Source organism: Anomalospiza imberbis, unplaced genomic scaffold (genome assembly GCF_031753505.1).
Source record: "Anomalospiza imberbis isolate Cuckoo-Finch-1a 21T00152 unplaced genomic scaffold, ASM3175350v1 scaffold_90, whole genome shotgun sequence".
Classification (NCBI taxonomy): domain Eukaryota; kingdom Metazoa; phylum Chordata; class Aves; order Passeriformes; family Viduidae; genus Anomalospiza; species Anomalospiza imberbis.
This window is the reverse complement of record NW_027100521.1, coordinates 284,700-304,085: the sequence shown is the minus strand read 5'-3', so window position 1 is coordinate 304,085 and position 19,386 is coordinate 284,700. Positions and strand designations below refer to the sequence as shown.

Sequence of the window (19,386 nt, the reverse complement as noted above, 5' to 3'; positions counted from 1 at the left end):
CTGCCCAGTCTGAGTCCCTGAATATAGCAGACGGAGATAAAGTCCCAGTGGCACATATCAGAGGTTTGTTAGGGAAGACAGTGTGGATTGACTCTGCCTCGAGTACTGACAAACCATTCGTGGGATTGTTTTTGCTCAGGGACCAGGTTGTACATGGTGAATAATGCAGAAATATGGAAGAACACGATGTGTACCTCAGGGAGATCTGATTGTGGGGTGAGACTCATATGCAAATATCACTGTTTGCTGGATGTTACTGCCACTGTCTGTACATTAAACCACACCGACATGAGACAGAAGGAAATATTTAAGTGTCAAAGGTTTGAGCAAGAGAGAAGGAAATGTGTAAGTGTCGAAGGTTTGAGCAAGTGAGATGGAAGGATGAGTAAGTGAAAGATGGAGGTTTTAACTTGATGAAGTTTTTTACATGATGTTTGGTAGTTATGTTGATGATTTGGAGATATGGGGTGGAATGTCCTAGGGTGACGTTATGCTGCTTGCATCCCCAATCGTGTGTTCTGGTGTTCTGTTTGTACCTGATATTATGTTTTATGCCTTCAGGACTGACTCTGAACGTGAAGGTTTTTTTGTCTTGTTATCAGCCAGCTCACCTCCCCCATGGTCTGTGTCTAGGAGAGGCTAGGTTTCCTTGCTTGCTTGCTGGCTTGCTTGCTTTTGGTTTGCCCTTGCTTTTGCTTTTGCTTATTAATTAGTTGTGTTTTTTTTTTTAATTGGGAGTGTTTTGCTCGTTGAAAAAACAGGGTTTTTTTCCACTTCTCTCCGAACCAGGAAGGGGAGGGGCCATGGTAGGGATTACTTTCTGGGGGCTCCTCCTGGAAGATTTCTCCCAAATTTGCCCTAAACTAGGACACCTTGGCATGTCAAGGGCTGCTTCTCATCTGCCCCTGAAGCACTGGGGCTCTGGGCTTTCCTTCCTATGGGAGAGAACTGTCCTTCTCCTCCAGGGACCCAGGGCCAAAACCTGGATTCTTTCTCCAAATTTCTTTATATGCAAAGATTGTTCCCAGATGAAATCTGCCAGGAAAGACAGGTCTGGATGCCTTGGCCACCCAGGGGCCACCTCTCATCTGCCTTTGAGACACTGGGACCATGTGCTTTTCTTTCATATGGGAAAAAAACATCCATCTCGACCAGGCACCCATGGCCAAAATTTGGCATCTGCCTCCAGAATTCCCTGTATCCAAGGATAGCTCCCAGACAAAAGCTGCCAGGGGAGACAAGTCTGGCTGGCCTTGGCTTCCTGAGGGCTGGCACTCATGTGCCTCTGAAACACTGGGGCTCTGTGATTTCCTTGCTAATGAAAAGAACTCTTCTTCCTGTCCAGGTGCCCACGGCCAAAATCAAGATTCCACTTCCAAAATGCCCTGTGTCCAAGGATAGCCCTTAGATGAAAGGGGCCAGGACAGACAGGTCTGGCTGGCTTGGCCTAAGGGTGGCCACCTTTCATCTTCTTCCAGAACACTTGGATTTTGTGCTTTTCTTTCCCATAGGAAAAAAACATCCATCCTGACTAGGCGCCCATGGCCAAAACTGGGATTCCACCTCCAAAACTCCGTACATCCAAGGATTGCTCCCCAGTGAAAGCAGCCAGGACTTAAAGGTTTGGCTTCCTTTGGCCTATAGGGAGCTGCCTCTCACCTGCCTCAAAACACTGGGGCTCGATGCTTTCCTTCCTATGGAAAAGAGCCGTCCTTCTACTCAAGGTGTCCGTGGTCAAAATTAAGATTCCTCCTCCCAAATTCCATATATCCAAGGATCCCTTCATGACAAAAGATGCCAGGACAAACAGGTCGTGCTGGCTTGGCCTCCCAGGAGCCACCTCTCTCCTCTTCTGCCTTTGAAACACTTGGGCTCTGTGCTTTCCTTCCTGTGGAAAAGAACCGTCCTTCTTATCTATGCAGAAATGGCCAAAATTGGGGTTCCACCTCTAAAATTCCCTATATCCAAGGATTGCTCCCAGCCAAAATCTGCCAGTACCATCCATTCTGGCTGGCCTTGGCCTCTGGTGGCTGCCCCTGCCACACTGGGGCTCGGTTCTTTCCTTCCCATGGAGATCACTGTGACACGGTGGGGACCTCATGGAAGCAAGGGGATCATTGTGGCACCACTGGAGCCCATGGAACCAAGGGGCCATGGTGACCCAGCGGGGCTTCATGGACCCAGAGACCATTATGACTCTGTGGGGCCTGATGGAACCATGGAGGCCATTCTGACCCTTCAGGGCCTCGTGTCACCAAGGGGGCATTGTGACACCTCAGGGCCTCATGGAAGCAAGGGAACTTTGGGACACTGTGGGGCCTCATGGAACCGAGGGAACATGGAACAGGTCTGGCTGGCTTGGCCTCCCAGGGGCCACCTGACAGGACTGGCTGATCTTGGAATTCCAAGGGCTGCCTCTCATCAGCTCCTGGAGCACTGGGGCTCGGTGCTTTCCTTGCTAAGGGAAAGAACTGTCCCTCTTTTCAGATGCCCATCGCCAAAATTGGTAAGCTCCCTAAAAAATTTCCTCTATGCAAAGGTATCTCTCAGAAAAACCTGCTAGCTCTGGCTGGCCTTGGCCTCCAGTGGTCACCTCTCATCTGCCCCTGAAACAGAGGGGCTCTATTCCTTCCTTCCTATGGATAAAAAAAAGCCTTCTTGCCAAAGACCATGGCAAAAATTAGACTTTTGCCTCCCAGATTGTGTATATCCAAGGATTGCTCCCAGACAAATTGGCCAGGACAGACAGGTCAGGCTAGCTCTATGCTCTGGTTATTTTCTTAGACTATGAACTTAGTACCTTGAAGCATTAATGAGCCCCACTGAGTGTTGTTCCTAACAAAGCCTCTCCAGGGACTAATTACAGCAGATAATTGGAGGCCATGACTGCACAAAGCTCTCAGAGACTCCAAGGCAAAAGCCAAAGCCAAAGTGCTTTGAAAAACCTGCAGTCCCTGGGAGCATGAAGGAGCCCCCAGGGCCATTCCTGAGCAAGGCTCCCCAGGGACTCCTTCCAGCAGATCCTTGAGGCCACTGGGATGTGGGCTAGGGGGGGATGTGAGGGCAGGACAAGGGGCTGACAGTGCCCAGCCTGGCTGGGGCTGTGCCAGGAGGCCCCAGTGCCTCAGGACAAGGTGTCTCCTGACAGCCCTTGGTGGCACAGAGCCTGCTGTGCCCCAGGGCACCAAGACTTGGCTTCTCTTTGTCCCCACCTGTCATCAGTGCCTCCAGTTCTCTGCTCTGCCTGGGGCCTGGGGACACTTTCTCAGTCGTGTCCCTCAGTGGGACCCATTAAAAGTCAAAGAAACTTTGGAGTTGGATTCTGACTTGGAGCTCTGGAGAGGTTTCTGCAGCTCCCTCTCAGGGCCTGATGTTCAGGGCCTGAGCACAAAGCCCCAGAGGGTCATTAAAGTCCTTGTGCTGTGTCTGTGCTGCTGAGCTGGGCCGGGCTCCTGGCCCAGAGGGTGAGCCTGGTAACCAAGGAGAGCTTCAAAAGCACATTTCTCTGGATGAGCAGCTCTTCTCCCAGCCCAGCAGGGCTGGGGCACTGTCTGCAGCCAGCCCGGTCACAGCACAGAGGCACAGAGAGCTTCCATCAGTCAGGGCTGGGAAGGTGCTGAGAAGTGCCTGGGGCAGAATCCCTGGCAGCCCTTGGCACAGGAACCTCTGGCTGCAGGACAATGCAGCTGCAGCTCCTGGAGTGATCTCCTACAGCTGGAACATCCCAATGCCCACAGACCCTGTGAGTACATTCTCTGATCATCTCTTGTGCAGAGCAGCCAGGGGTGCCCAGGGCTGTCCTGCAGAGCAGGGTCCTGCAGCCCAGGGCGCTGTGCTGGGCCAGGGACTCTGCTGCCTGCCAGGGACAGCTCTCAGCCGGCCCGGGGAGCTGCTCCCAGCGCTGGAGAGAAGCTGTGGGGGGAAGGAGCCACCCTGAGCAGGGCAGGTGCTGCTGCTGAGAGCTGCTGGCTGGGGCAGGGCTGCTCCCAGCTCCAGAGCAGCCTGGGCAGAGCTCCAGAGGACACTTCCCAAAAAAGGTAAACCTGGAATTGCTGTAAAGCTCAGGAGCTTTCTTGAGAGTGTTTTCAATTTCCTTCATGGAGCAGGGTGGGAAAGTTGGGATGATGACAAAAAGATTTTTGCTTTTTATACATTTTTCATATATTCCTATCTCTGTAAATTACTATTATATACTTATAAAACTATAACCCTTATATTGTAAAACATAGGCAAACCTAATGGGAAGAAATGATGATGTCTAACATCAGTTTAGAAGGCTGAATGATTTCTTTATTATAACTGTGCTATAATACATTAATATACTATATAAAAGAAGATACTAAGACTACATACTTACTTTCTTTAACTACTATATCTAACTAGTAATAACCTGTGATCCTGTTCTTGAGAGTCTAGACACAGGTGGATTGGATTGGCCATCAGGCTCAAGCAATCCTCACTAGAATCTAATCAAGCAATCACCCCAGGTAAACAATTCTCTAAACACATTCTACATAGGAAAAACAAGGAGTAGAAATAGAAATTGTTTCTTCTTTCTCTCTGTACACCTCTATGAAAAATCCTGAGAGTGAGAGCAATGTGCTCCCACACCCTTACCTAACTCTTAATTAACTATTTAACTACTATTATATACTTACTATAATTATAATCATTAATTAACTCTAGTACATTTCTTAAATTTTCTCTTAGATTTTGGAACAATAAGCTGAATGTCTAAATACATTCCTGAAACACTGTATAGTCTTACTATCAGGAAGAGGACCTACAAGAAGAACATTTTGGTTTTTGACCAGAATGTGAGCAGTCACAACAAAAAGTGAAGGCAAAGAAGCCCTTGGACCTACTCCAATGAGTTGAGCCAGGGGTGTGTAACTGGGACAATTGACTCTCCTATTGGATGTTCCTCTTAAATAGCCTAATTAATTAACCTTAATAAATTGTTGAAATCAAGGGCCAGGTGTGCCTCATCCCCACTGGGACACCTGGAAACTTCCAATAAAGGTCTGGTTTTTACTTTACTGGTCTAACACCGTTGCAAGGATTTTTTTCTCTTTTGATTATAAACAACAGGGGGATGAAAGAAGCAGAACAGGAAATGTAATCCCAGAATGACAGAACATTCTGAGTTGAAAGGGACACACAGGATCATCAAAGGAATGTGTGAACATTTACAGAGACTCCAGAACTGTGACTTTGGGTGGTCAGTCTCTCTGCTGGCAGCCTCCCAAAGGGCCTTCAGCCACTCCTCAGCCCTGGACAGCAGCAGCATCACCTTTGCAGGGCCCAGCAGGGCTCTCCTGAGCTGCCCTCGCCCAGCTGCACACAGACCCTGCCCCAGCCAGGGCCCTGCACACAGGCAGGTTTCTGTAGGGCCGGGCCGAGGGCACACAGGGTGGGATGGGCTCTGTGAGCGCTGGCAGGGACAAGGCACCTCTCAGGAGGGAATGTCCAGGCCCAGGGAGATGCTCAGGGAAGCAGAGGGGGCTGAACAGAGCAGTGCTGGGGCAGGAGGGCACTGTTGGTGTGTGGGAGGTGCCGGGCACAGCTGGGCACGGGAACACTGTCCTGAGTGCCCGGCTGTCTCTGCCCTGCCCTCTCAGGCACAGCACCACAACATCTTCTCCTGTTTCTGCACTCCCCTGATATTGTCAGTGTTTTCTGGTGCTCTCAGGGAGGCTCTGGCATTTGCAGCAGCTGAGTCAGGCACTGCCCTTGGCATTCCTGCCAGGCAGGTCTGTCCATGGGAATGGGGTGTCCAAGCTTCCCTGGGACCTGTGGGGCTGTGGGCAAAGCAGTCCATGGGAAAGGGCAATGAGCTGGGCCCCTCCCTGAGATCCCATCATGGGCACAGCCGGGGATCTCCTTGCTGTGCCCTTCCCAGCTCTGAGCTGCCCTCCTGGGTGCAGAGCTGTGCCAGAGCCTCTGGGAGTTCCCTGAATGTCCCACGGGGAAGTGCAGAGCTGCCACAGCTGAGGAAATGCTGCTGGGTTGGCCAAGGGAGCCGTGAGTGTCCTTGGCACAAAGGGGGTGCTGAGAGCTTGCCCAGAGACCTTTGGAGAGGGTGAGACATTCAGGGATCCCTCTGCTCTGGGCAGGGTCTGGTTTATCCCAGGGTGACCCGGGAGTGTGATTGTGCTCTGATTCCAGCCAAAGGTGCAAAGCCAGGGCAGTTGGGAACAAGCCCATCCAGCCCCTCACCTTCCCTCAGCCACAGGGAATCCTTTGCCTCTCACATCTCTCAGTGGCAAACTCTGAGTGCAGCAGGAATGCTGGTGATTTCTGACCTCAGAGAGCCAGGAATGATGTGTGGGTAGGAAAACAATTCCAAAAATCAACTCGTGCTATCTATTTCCTTAAGAAATAGAGTGAAATTCCTTTAGAAGTGTGAGTGCAGATGCTACCAACCCTTTCTGCAGTAGGAGTGATTGGCCTGAAAAATCCTGAATATCCAACCTTGTCCCTCTGCCACATGGCCACAAACCTAGGACAGTGGAGCAGGGATGGCTCCGCAAGAGCTCCCATGAACAGCCCTGGCTGCTCCTGGCACACACAACCAGCACAACTGGAGCTCAGGCAGGGACCTGGGTGAAGGTTTTCCCAGATCAGGAACAAGGGTGTGCGAGTCCCAGCAGGATAGTCTGCAGGGAATGGCCCAGGTTTGGCTCCAAGCAGCCTCTCCTGACTCGTCACTGTCCTTTCTGCCTGAACAGGTCCCCATGTGCAGCCACAGTCAATGTCCAACAGCAGCTCCATCAGCCACTTCCTCCTGCTGGCACTGGCAGACACGCGGCAGCTGCAGCTCCTGCACTTCTGCCTCTTCCTGGGCATCTCCCAGGCTGCCCTCCTGGGCAACGGCCTCATCATCAGCGCCGTAGCCTGCGGCCACCACCTGCACACGCCCATGTTCTTCTTCCTGCTCAACCTGGCCCTCAGCGACCTGGGCTCCATCTGCACCACTGTCCCCAAAGCCATGCACAATTCCCTCTGGGACACCAGCACCATCTCCTACACAGGATGTGCTGCTCAGGTCTTTTTTTTTTGTCTTTTTCATCTCAGCAGAGCTTTCCCTCCTGACCATCATGTGCTACGACCGCTACGTGTCCATCTGCAAACCCCTGCACTACGGGACCCTCCTGGGCAGCAGAGCTTGTGCCCACATGGCAGCAGCTGCCTGGGCCAGTGCCTTTCTCAATGCTCTGCTGCACACAGCCAATACATTTTCCCTGCCCCTGTGCCATGGCAATGCCCTGGGCCAGTTCTTCTGTGAGGTGCCCCAGATCCTCAAGCTCTCCTGCTCCAAATCTCACCTCAGGGAACTTGGACTTCTTGCTGTTAGTGTGTGTTTGGCATTTGGTTGTTTTGTGTTCATTGTTTTCTCCTATGTGCAGATCTTCAGGGCCGTGCTGAGGATCCCCTCTGAGCAGGGACGGCACAAAGCCTTTTCCACCTGCCTCCCTCACCTGGCCGTGGTCTCTCTGTTTATCAGCACTGCTTTGTTTGCCTACCTGAAGCCGCCCTTCATCTCGTCCCCATCCCTGGATCTGGCCCTGTCAGTTCTGTACTCGGTGGTGCCTCCAGCCCTGAACCCCCTCATCTACAGCCTGAGGAACCAGGAGCTCAAGGCTGAAGTGTAGACACTGATGACTGGATGGTTTCGGAAACATTAAACTGCTGGCCAATTTCTGCAAATCACTTGTAATAAAAGTCATCTTTGATACTTCTTGTTGGTTTGGTTATGGGATTTCTTTTACTTTTTCAATATTATCCACAAAGAAATGCCATCGTTTGTGCCATACCTCGTTTTGTTTCTCTCCATATTCCCTCTTGCCACAGACTGTGTCAATGAGGGGCTGCGCTCTCAGTGGCTTTAAAGGAACTCAAGGATGTCCCAGCAAAGTTTTCTGCAGAGATGCCCTTTTGTTGCCTTCTCTGGAGCTGCAGCAGCAATGTCTGTGTGCAGAGCTGGGGCAGATCAGTGCTGGCACAGCAGCTGTGCCCAGCAGCAGCAGCACTTGGTGTTGCCATTGCTGCTCCCGTGGCCCTGCCCCGCTGCCCTGGTGGCCCTGGTGTTGCTGCAGGGCCTGAGTGCTCTCGGGGCCGGGCACAGTCCTGGGGGTGGCAGTGCCGGGGCTGCAGCAGGGACAGCCCATGGGCACTGCTGGGGCAGCGCTGACACCTCAGGCCAGGGCCTGGGGGCTCCAGGCTCCTTGCCCAGGCTCTCTCAAGAACACGGCCAGGCCAATGCTCAGCACAGAAAACCCCCGTGAGCAGCCCCAGGCTGGCCGTGGGCAGGCTGGGGGCAAACAGCATGGCTGGTGCTCTGCAAGGGCCCTGGGGGAGACGGGAAGGAGCAGCAGAGCAGGGGCTGATCCATCCCCAGTGCGCTGGACAGCCCAGGGCAGCGTCCCAGAGCGTCCTGATGGAGCTGCCAACAACATCCCCCCTCTGCAGCCCTGACCTCTCCCCCAGCTCACACAGGTGCCGCATCCTTGCAGGCACAGCCACGGCAGCGCTGGCTCAGGAGCCCCTGTTTGCATTGCACACAGCAGGCGGGAGCACCCCCATGCTGCTGCTGTGGGGACATGAACCTGAGCAAGCACAAATGCCATCAGCCCCTGGGGCCAGGAAGGGCTGGGGGACGCCAGGGAAACCACTCAGCTTTGTCCTGGCCTCTGCAGTCAGCCAGAAAGTTTGTTCCCATCAGCTGGGAGTTTCCTGTCCCACTGCAGATGCTGCTGCTCAGAGCCAGGGCTGCCTGGCAGCCACCCCCAAACTGCCCTGAGCATTTCCTTGGCTTCACCTTTGTTCTTTTTAATCTTCTTGCTACTATTTCTTCCTATTGCCCATCCCCATTCCCTCCCCTGCAAACAGCCCATCCCTGTTTGCCCTTTCCTCTCTGGCCCCACTCCCCATTCCAGTTCCTGACTTGGCACCATGGGAACAGCCCTTGGGGAGCAGGATCATCCCACAAGTGCTGCAGGAATTGTCTGCAGGCTCCTGCAGTGCCTGGTGCTGCTCCCTTGCCAGAGGCAGCCCAGGCCAGGGGGGCACATCTGGGCTGCTGTGTCTGGCTGTGGGGCTGCCTGTTCTGGGCAGTGAGGAGGGGCTGCAGAGGCTCTGCAGGACTGACAGGATGGGTTTTGGGGCTGTGAGGAGAAGCTGAGGGACCTGGGCTGCTGGAGCTTCTGAAGAGGAGGCCCAGGGCTCCTCCTGCAACTGCTCCAAGGGTGGTTTCAGAGAATCACAGAATCAGCAAGGCTGGAAAAGACCTTGGAGATCATCAAGTCCAACCTGTGCCCTGACACTGCCTTGTGTCCCGTGAGCCTCCTCTTCTCCAGGATAAACAACCCCAGCTCCCTCAGCCGCTCCTCACAGGACATGTGCTCCAGACCGCTCACCAGCCTTGTTGCCCTTCTATGGACACGCTCCAGCCCCTCCATGTCCTTCCTAAATTGGGGGTCCCAGAACTGGACACGGCACTCGAGGTGCTGCCCAACCAGTGCCCAGCACAAGGGATAAATCACCGCCCTGCTCCTGCTGGCCACACCATTCCTGATCCAGGCCAGGAGCCATTGGCTTTCTTGGCCACCTGGGCACACTGCTGGCTCATGTCCAGCCTGCTGTCCATCAGTCCCTGCAGGTCCCTTTCTGCCTGGCTGCTGTCCAGCCACTCTGTCCCCAGCCTGTAGTGCTGCAGGGGTTGTTGTGGCCAAAGTGCAGGACCTGGCACTTGGACTTGTTAAACCTCACCTTGTTGGATTTGGGCCCTGGATCCAGCCTGTCCAGATCCCTCTGCAGAGCCCTCCTGCTTTCCAGCAGATCCAGACTCACACCCAGCTTGGTTTCATCTGCAAATTTCCTGATGCTGGACTCAATCCCCTCATCCAGATCATCCATGCAGACATTGAAATCCACGCTGGCTGGCTCTGACCCCTCGGCCATCCTGTGGGTGCCCTGTGATGGCACTCAGGGTGATCTGTTCCAGATCATTTCTGGGCACCTAGGTCAGGCTGACAGGCCTGGAGTTCCCCAGATCCTCCTTCCAGCCCTTCTAGGGAATGGGCTCACACTGGCACCTCCAGTGCTCTGGGACCTCCCTGGGGAGCCAGGACTGATGGTAAATGATGGAGAGCAGCTTGGGGAGCTCATCCATCAGCTCCCTCATCCCCCTAGAATGGATCCCTGTGCCCATCTACCAGCTCAGGAGAGGCCTTGTCCTGAGGACAACCTGTCCATATATTAAAAATTGAGACACGGTGTTAAGAAGCTTAGACTTTTCCTTATCTTTAGTTACTGCATTCTCCACTGCATCCTAGAAAGGAGTTCTCCTTATCCCACCTTTTACTATTAATTTTTTAAAGAAACATTTTATATTATTTTTCACAGAAGTGGCCAGGTTAAGCTTTAGTTCAGATTTCACCTCTCAGCTTTTTTTTCTGCATGACATAACAACATCCTTAAACACTTGCTAAGTTGCCTGACCTTCTGTCCAAAGTTAATACACCCTCTTTTTTCCCTTAAGTTCCCACAAAAGCTCCAAGGGCAGTCAGGGCAGTCATTTTCCTCACCAGCGCATCTTTGGCCACAGTGGCACAGGCTGCTCCTTCCCCCTTAGGATTACTTTCTTGAAATGTGTCCATCCTTCCTCGACCCCTTTGGTTTTAAGGGCTGTTTCCCATTAAAAAATCAGTGCCTGATTCAGTACTGCCCAAATCAGCATCCTAAATAGGCCAAAGTCTGCCCTTCCTAATTCCAGTGTGGAAGTTTTGTTGCTGCCCGTCCTTCTTTCACAGAACATTGAAAACTTGATTATTTCATGGTCACTGTGCCCCAGGCAGCCTCCAACCCCCACATCTGCCACCAGCCCTTCTCTGTTTGTGAGCAGCAGGGGACAGAGCTTTCCTTGGCAGTGGAGTGTTACCAACAATTCGGTAAAACAGAAAACTCCTTCACACCAATGCAGCATTAAGAAGCAGCATTCTTTATTCAGCCGGGTGCACGGGGGATAGCTCCTCCCAAAGCCGAGCATGCTGAGTGCAGGAAAGTTTCTGTTCATATTCTGTATTTTGCACACATATTCATTGATTGTCCTGGACTAAAAACACATCTGATAATCATTTCCCCAGAATCATTAACATATTTCCCCTCCCCTTTTCCCATGCTCTCTTCTGTCCTGGGGGTCTCTCTGGTGGTCCCTGGTGGTCGTGGACCCCAATGTTCCAGTGGGCCTGGCTGAGCTGGCAGGACACTGAGGCTGGTGAACTTCCAGTTCCCCTTCTGACACAATGGGCATTGTGTGGTTTCCATAGGCCTGGGGTTTTGGAGAACAAGCTCCAGGTGTCAGCTCACCTGGTGGAGACAATTTATCATCTGGTAACATGAGGTCACAGAGTGGGCTATGACATCACATGAGTGATCTATGACAGAATGGTCCATGACATCACAGAGTGGTTTTTGTGAGGTCATCGAGCAGCTATGACATAAACTGCCTCTGTGACCTCTCAGAGATGGCTGTGACATCACAGGGCAGAGGTCTGAAATCACAGAACAGACTATGACATCACTGAGTTGGATGTGACATCAGAGACCCGCTGTGTGACATCAGAGAATGGGCTGTGACATCTCAGAGCAGTCTGTGGCATCACAGAGGGGCTGTGTGACATCCCAGGAGGGCTGTGTGAGGTCACTGGGTTGGTCACTCTGCCCCAGCTCCCCCTCACAGTTTCTCCACACAAGTCCAATGCTGTTCATGCCCAGCGGGGTCCCTGTCCCCTGGTATCCCCCCGGTCCACCTGGAGCCACAGCCCCCACCAAAGGATGTTCCACAGGATCCCCCCCTGAGCCTGACATGGGGAAAAGGGGCCAGGGCTGTGTGACCAGGACATCAAGGACGTGGATTATCCAGGTCCCTGTGGCCTGGGTTGGGTTCCCTAGGGCAGGAAAGATGTCTGGCAGCTGGAGCAGGGTTAGGGAAGGGCCTCCAAGGTGGGGCTGGAGCCCTTGGGCTGTGAGCAGAGGCTGAGGGAGCTGGGCTTGTGCAGCCCCGAGCAGGGAAGGCTGAGGGGCTCTTCATCCCAGCCTGGCAGTGCAGCGAGGAGGGGATGGAGAACACAGAGCCAGGCTCTTCACCGGGGGCCTGGTGGGAGACAGAAGCCAATGGGTAGAAGGGGAAAGAGGGGAGATCAGCCAGGTCAGGAGGAGATGAAATGAGTCAGGCTGGTTTCAGCTTTTCCCCATCAGCAAATGCAGCCTGACCTCCCTTCTCCATCCACCACTGACAGCTTTGCAAATCAGGAATTGTTTGAGCTGTTTTGCCCTCACTCCAGGATGAACATCCTGATACAAGATCTTAATTGTGTTTATTTCTACCACAGAACCACGGCTGTCTACAATCAATTCTAGTATGGAAATTACTTGTGGATGGTGGACTCATCAGACACTGCTGGGACGTTGCACATTGCTCAGGGAAGAGTGTGATTGTTATTAAATTGTGTCCTGTTCAACCATGGTCTGTTGGCCATGAAGAGAAACTTTCTGTGCCTCTGACTCTCACCAGGTCCTGATCCCCAAATGACACAAACCTGATGAGTTTTGGTTCCCACTCCAGTGGTGGCACTTGGACCTCCCTCCATCCCCAGAGCAGAGCTCCCTTGTCCCAGAAAGTCCCTGGCAATGCAGGGATGAAGGAAACAGGACAGGCTGTGGGGATCAGGGGCAGGGCACGGCCAGGGATTTGGGGTGGTTGTGAGCCCAGGGCAGGACCCGGCCCTTGGCCTTGGTGAACCTCATCCAATTGTCCTGGGCCCATGGCTCCAGCCTGCCCAGATCCCTCTGCAGAGCTTCTGCCCTCCAGCACAGCCACACTCCCACCCAGCTTGGGCTCACCTGGGAACTGACTGAGGGTGCCCTCGATGGCCTCGTCCAGATCAGCAATAAAGAGATTTCACTGACCTGGCCCCAGTCCTGAGCCCTGGGGACACCCCTGGGTGTGACTCCATTCCTCAGCTGCTCTGAGTGCCAGGGGTTGGATGAGGGGAATGGTGGGGAGGGGTTGGGGACAAAGTGTTATTGATTGTCAGCCATGAAGGGTCTTGATTTTCACATCTATTCAGACTGCATTAGGAGGTGCTGGGGGTCAATATCAGTTGGATATTGCTGATATCAATCTATAAACAGGAAAAGAAATCAGGGCAAACTATTTCAATATAGTCTATTCACTTTGAATACACTTCTGAAATCAGTATAATTAGCCACAGAACAATTGAAAGCTTCCATAATTCCCAGCGGCATTTTTTGTTTGGGAGTTTTAAACAGATCACTGAATTCCTGAACTGAAGAGCTCAAGAAAGAAGAGGCCTCTGGAGAAGTAAAATTCATCACCAATCTCCAAGGTGCTGAGGCTCCATCCCCATCAGAGCAGCAATGACCCGAAATGGGCACAGCTTTGTGGCTGCCCCAGCTCTGGGATGGGCCCTGGGCCTGGAGCAGGAGCAGCTCTGGAGGGCCCCAAGGCCGGGCTCTTGTGCTGGCCTGGGCAGATGGGATGGCAGCAGGGGCTGCAGAGCTCTCAGCACCTCAGCCCGAGGGGAGCAGGGCACCCAGGGAGCCTCCTTTGGCCTTGGCCAAGCCCCTTCCCCCATGGCTGGGGCTGAGTCCTGGCTGAGCTGCAGCTGCTGCTGTGCCCTGGCCAGGGGCTGAGGCCGTGGGGCCAGTGGCCAGAGCAGCCTGGGCTGAGCAGAGCTGTGGGGCCAGAGCCGGCTGGGCTGCGCTGGGGAGAGGCCCTTGGTGCTGCACAGAGCTCAGGGCAGCTGGCAGAGCTTGCAGGGAGCTGGGCTGGGCTCAGAGAGCCTGGCACAGAAACCATCAGTGTCCATCCCAGCCTGGCTGAGCGTGCAGGGGCCAAGGAGAGCAGCCCAGGGTCTGCAAGTTCTCTGTGTGGGAGCTGAGCTTGTGAGCCCCTGAGCCCTCCCGAGTGCTGGGACTGCACCTCCAGCTCCAGAGGAGATGTGACAGATGGGAGCAGAGACAAATCATTCCTGCTGGATTCTTTATTGTGTTTGCTTATACACGTGACTTGGATCCAAATGTAGACGAGCTGTTTTGTGTCAGCAAACACTGGTAGAGTAAGAAGAACAATATTTCTTAGCTGAAAATAGTATTTCATGCATAAGACACAATGAGAAAGAAAAGACACATGTGATCAGAAGAGCATCTGTGTTTTTTAGAGGATGAGAGACTCATTGATGTTCCAGCAGTCAAACCTGCTCAAATACTTTCCTCAGAACTTCCTTGAGATGAGAGGTGACCACCCGAGGACCAGGCCAACCAGAGGTGTCTGTCCTGCCAGCTTTCATCTGGGAGAACCCTTGCATATAGGGAATTTTTCAGGAGGAGTATCAGTTTTGGCTGTGTGCACCTGGAAAGACGGATGGTTCTTTTCCATAGGAAGGAAAGCACAGAGCTCCAGTTCTCCAGGGACTGATGAGAGGCAGCCCTCAACATTCCAAGATCAGCTGGACCTGTCAGGTAGCCCCTGGGAGGCCAAGCCCTTGCTTTCATGAGGCCTTGCAGTGTCACAGGGGTCTCCTTGGTGCCGCGGTATCACAATGGACGTTTGGTTCCATGGGGACTCCCAGTGTCAGAAGGGTCTCCTTGGTTCCACGAGGCCCTGCAGAGCCCCTTGATTCAACGAGGCCTCAAAGTGTCACCATGGCCTCCAGGGTTCCATGAGGCCCCGCAATGTCACAGTGGACCTTTGGTTCCATGGAGTCCTGCGCTGTTCCATGGATCCTTAGTTCCATGGGGCCCTGAAGTGTCACAATGGACTCCTTGGTTCCATGGTGCCACACAGTGTGACAAGTGCCCCTTGGCCTGCCAAGACTCCATAGTGTCACAATGGCTCCTTGGATCCATGGGGCCCATAGTGTCACAATGGCTCCTTGGATCCATGGGGCCTGTAGTGTCACAATGGCCCCTTGGATCCATGGGGCCTGTAGTGTCACAATGGCCCCTTGGATCCATGGGGCCTGTAGTGTCACAATGGCCCCTTGGATCCATGGGGCCTGTAGTGTCACAATGGCTCCTTGGATCCATGGGGCCTGTAGTGTCACAATGGCTCCTTGGATCCATGGGGCCTGTAGTGTCACAATGGGCCCTTGGATCCATGGGGCCTGTGGTGTCACAATGGCTCCTTGGATCCATGGGGCCTGTAATGTCACAATGGCTCCTTGGATCCATGGGGCCTGTAGTGTCACAATGGTCTCCATGATGCCATAAGGCCTTGCAGTGTCACAACAGACCATTGGTTTCACTGAGCCCCACAGAGTCACTATGGTCCCCTTGGCTGCACAGGGCTCTGGAGTGCCACAATGCCTCCTTGGTGTCACAAGGTCTCAAAGTGTCAAAATGGCCTCCAAGGTTCCATGAGGCCCTGCTGTGTCACAGTGGACCTGTGGTTCCATGATGCCCCATAGTGTCACAATGGCATCCTTGGTTTCACGGTGTCAGAATGGCTCCTTCATCCCATGGACACCCACAGTGTTCACTGTAGTGCCCTTGATTCCACGAGGCCCTGCCATGCTCTAATGGTCCCTTGGTTCCAGTGGGTCCAAAGTGTCAGAAGAGTCTCCATTGTTCCATGAGGCCCCGCAATGTCACTGTGCTCCCCTTGGTTCCACAGGATCCACAGTGGAACAATGGACTCTTGGTTCCATGAGGTTCCTCAGTCACAATGGTCTCCTTGGATTCACAGTGTCACCATGGACCCATGGCTCCACGAGGCCTTGCTGTGTCAGAATGGCCCCTTGGTTCCAAGAGGTTTCTCAGTGTCACAATGGTCTCCTCGGATCCCCAGTATCACAATGGACCATTGGTTCAGTGTGGCCCCAGTGTGCCAAAATGGATTTTGGTTCCATGGGGTTCTGCTGTGTCACCATGGACCCTTTGTTCCATGATTTTGCTCAGTGTCACAGCTGACTCCTTGGTTCTGTGAGGCCCCGCTGCCACCAAATCTCTGAAATATCAGAATGAGGCTCCTTAACACTCATTTGCTATTTCAGAGGGTATCGTTTATTCAGGCCTGAGGTCTAACATGGGATAGCTCCTAACCTGACGTGGAAATGTAATTCTACCAGTGTGTTGCTCATATACGGTCGCTAAATGCCAATTACAATTTACCCATTTCCATAAATCCCACCCCAAGTTCCCAGATTCAGTCCTTGTTTTCTCTGTCACTGCACCCTTGAGCCAGATGTCTTCTTCTTGTCTTCCAGCCATCCTTGCTGGGAAAGCAGCCCCTGCATGCCTTGTTCCTGTGCTGGAAGTTCACAGGCACGGTAAAAATGGAATGAACCCTTTGGGTCTCAAGGCCAAGGCTTTGTGTGGCCAGGCAGGGGCAGGCAGGAGGCAGAGCTGTCAGCAAAGGAAGGGGCCAGCGAGGTGGGGCAGCCGGGGGATGACGACAGCCTGCAGGGACAGAGGCCAGGGCAGGGACACCGCAGGACAGCCTGGGCTGCAGAGGGCACAGGGATGTGCAGCAGCTGCAAGGCCCTGACAGAGCCAACCTGTGCAGCCCTTTGGCCATGGCTGCTGGCCCTGGGCCTGAGGCCACGAGGGGACAAGTGACCCTTGCAGCCCTGGGGCCTCATGGCCTCCTTGTCCCTGCTCAGCAGCCTGGCAGGGGCCGCCCCATGGTCCTGCCCTTGGCATGGCACATCCCCACATGGCAGTGCCCATCCCGGGAAGAGCCCTGAGCAAGGAGGGAGGGACAGGATCTGCCTTGCCAGGGGCTGGGGCTCAGCCTTGGCCCTTTGCATTCCTGAAACACATCCAGGTTTGCTCAGCGCCAGAGACACCTTTGCCTTGTTTGTCCCCACCTGTCATCAGTGCCTCCAGTTCTCTGCTCTGCCTGGGGCCTGGGGACACTTTCTCAGTCGTGTCCCTCAGTGGGACCCATTAAAACTTCAAGAAACTTTGGACTTTAAATTTGAGTTCTTGAGAAGTTTTTTGAAGACACTCTCAGGGACTGAGTCTGATGTAAACAACACCAAAGCCCTGAGAGGGCCATTAAAGTTTTCCTAGTGCAGTTATGGAGAAAGATTTCAAAGAGCTTGTAAGAAATACACTGTCCTCTTTCAAAGGGTGTATTTTATTACATTTCTCTTTAGAGCAGAGGCAATTGCAGCATTCTGTGATTGATACTGACCCAGGCTCTCCCCTCAGGAGCTCTGGCCTGCTCAGAGCAGCTGTGCCTTGAGCTCTGGCCCAGTGTGGACAGCCTTGCTCCACATTGCCCAAGCCCATCCTGTCTGTCCTCGCTCACCTGGGACCTGCTGTGCTTGCAGAGCTGGCTGCACCCAGCCTAAGAGGGGCTTTCCCTTTGTCTATTTTTGAAGCAATCTAAAACTCCCGAGTTTCCCCAGGAAAACAGACACACTCCTCAGCTGTGTGCCAGCCCAAGGTGCCACCAAAACCACTGCAGACCTGCCCTGGGCCAGCTGTGAGGGTGGATCATCAGCCCAAGCTGCACTGGGCCACTGCAAGGGGCCGTGGCCATGGACACTGCACTGACCCCACTGCTGGGTTTGGCTGCCACGGCAACCCTGAGACATTAAACTGTCCTTGGAAACACTGGGGAGGACTGGGACATACTGGGGGACACTGGGAACGCTGTGAGAGGCACTGGGACATACTGGGAGTGACCCTGGGAAGGACTGGGACAGCCTGGGAACACGAGGAATGCTGAGGGGAATCTGGGTGGACTGGGATGGACTGTGGGGGTACACACTGAAACATGCTGGGACATACTGGGAGTGATACTGGGGGATACTGGGACAAACAGGGGACACTGGGAACCCTCTGGGGAAGACTGGGGGACACTGGAGCTGACTATGGACGGCACTGGGGGAAACTGGGAGGGACTGGGAATGAACTCAGGTGTACTGGGAGGGACTGGGGTGTACTGGGAGGGACTGGAGGAGCACTGGGGTTGGACTGGGCTGTACTGGGAGGGACTGGAGGAGCACTGGGGTTGTACTGGGCTGTACTGGGGATGCACTGGGCTGGACTGGAGGGGTTGGATGGGCTGTTCCCGCCTCCCATTTGCCGGGGCTCCCGCCCATCACCGCCCTCAGCCAATCAGCGACAAGGATTGTGGCCTTAGGGCGGTGCCTGGCGTCGGCGCCATACTTCCGCTATTGCCTACAACTCCCATCATGCGCCGCGGCCCGATTCAGCCCCATTGGAGCCGGGACTACAACGCCCGTCATGCCCCGCGCTCCACAGAACCCCCTCGGTACCCGCCCCCATCTGTCCCGTAAGTGTCCCCCAGACCCTCCAGGATCCCAAGTGCCCCTCAGCGCCCATTCGGGACCCCCCAAAGGCGCCCCCGGATCCCCGGAGTGCTCCCGACCCCACGGATGCCCGGCACAGCCACTGCTGGGAATTCATCTCCTCTCATCCCCCGCGGCCCCAGAGCCCCTCAGAACACAGTCACGTCCCTAAACCGCCTGCCGTACCCCGCGCCCTAAGGAGCCCGGGTAGAGCTCCCCGAGCTCCCCCCAAGTTCTCCCGAACCGTTTACGTTCGCCCCGAGGGCCTCAAGTCGCGGCTCGGACGCAAAAGTGTCCCCCAAGGGCCTTCCCGGGGCCCCAAACGCCGCGTCCCAGCCACTGCCGGGACTACAGCTCCCATCATGCTCCGCGGCGCACGTCCCGCACTACTGCAGCCGTGACTTCATCTCCCGTCATGCCCCGCGCCCCATCGCAGCTGCGCCTAGAACTCCCGTGATGCTCCGCGGCCCCGTTCAACCGTATTCTACCCGCGCCTACAACTCCCATCACCCCCCGCGCCCCGGAGAGCCCCGCTGGAGCCCCCCAAGTGCCCGCCCGGGCCCCGCGGGGCCCCAAATTCCCCTCCCTGACCTCCAAGGGCCCCCCTGGACCCCCAAGTGCTCCCCCGGACCCCGAGCTGTCCCTCAGAACCCCTAAGTGCCCCTCCAAGTGCCCACCCGGCTCCCCCAAGTGTCCTCCAGACCCTCAAGTTCTCTCTGAATTCCCTCCCCAGGCACAGAACTGCCCCAAATGTGCCCCAGAAATGTCTCCAAGGATCCCAAAGTGGCCCCTCCTTAACCCTGTGTGAGAAAAAGATGATAAAAAAGACGACAAAATGACTGGAAATATTGCTAATTACCATAAACAGGAAGAAATAAATAGCCAATACATCTTAATTCATTAATGAAGGGAATTGTGTTACAGAGATACAAAGAACATTCGTTTTTCTGGCTACTAAAAATGTATAGATTTTTAATGTTAATATTAAAATTAGGTAAGAAAAACCAATACTATTATTATAAATAAATTTTATATA

General features: G+C 54.0%; 1 protein-coding gene and 1 pseudogene across 1 annotated transcript in view; one reads left to right on the top strand and one right to left on the bottom strand.

The window, feature by feature from the left end:
* Positions 1 to 19,386, bottom strand: part of LOC137467950 (zinc finger protein 271-like) — a 130,242-nt gene that overhangs the window by 67,410 nt on the left and 43,446 nt on the right. The gene's annotated exons all lie outside the window — the stretch shown is intronic.
* Positions 6,755 to 7,655, top strand: LOC137467955 (olfactory receptor 14J1-like; annotated as a pseudogene).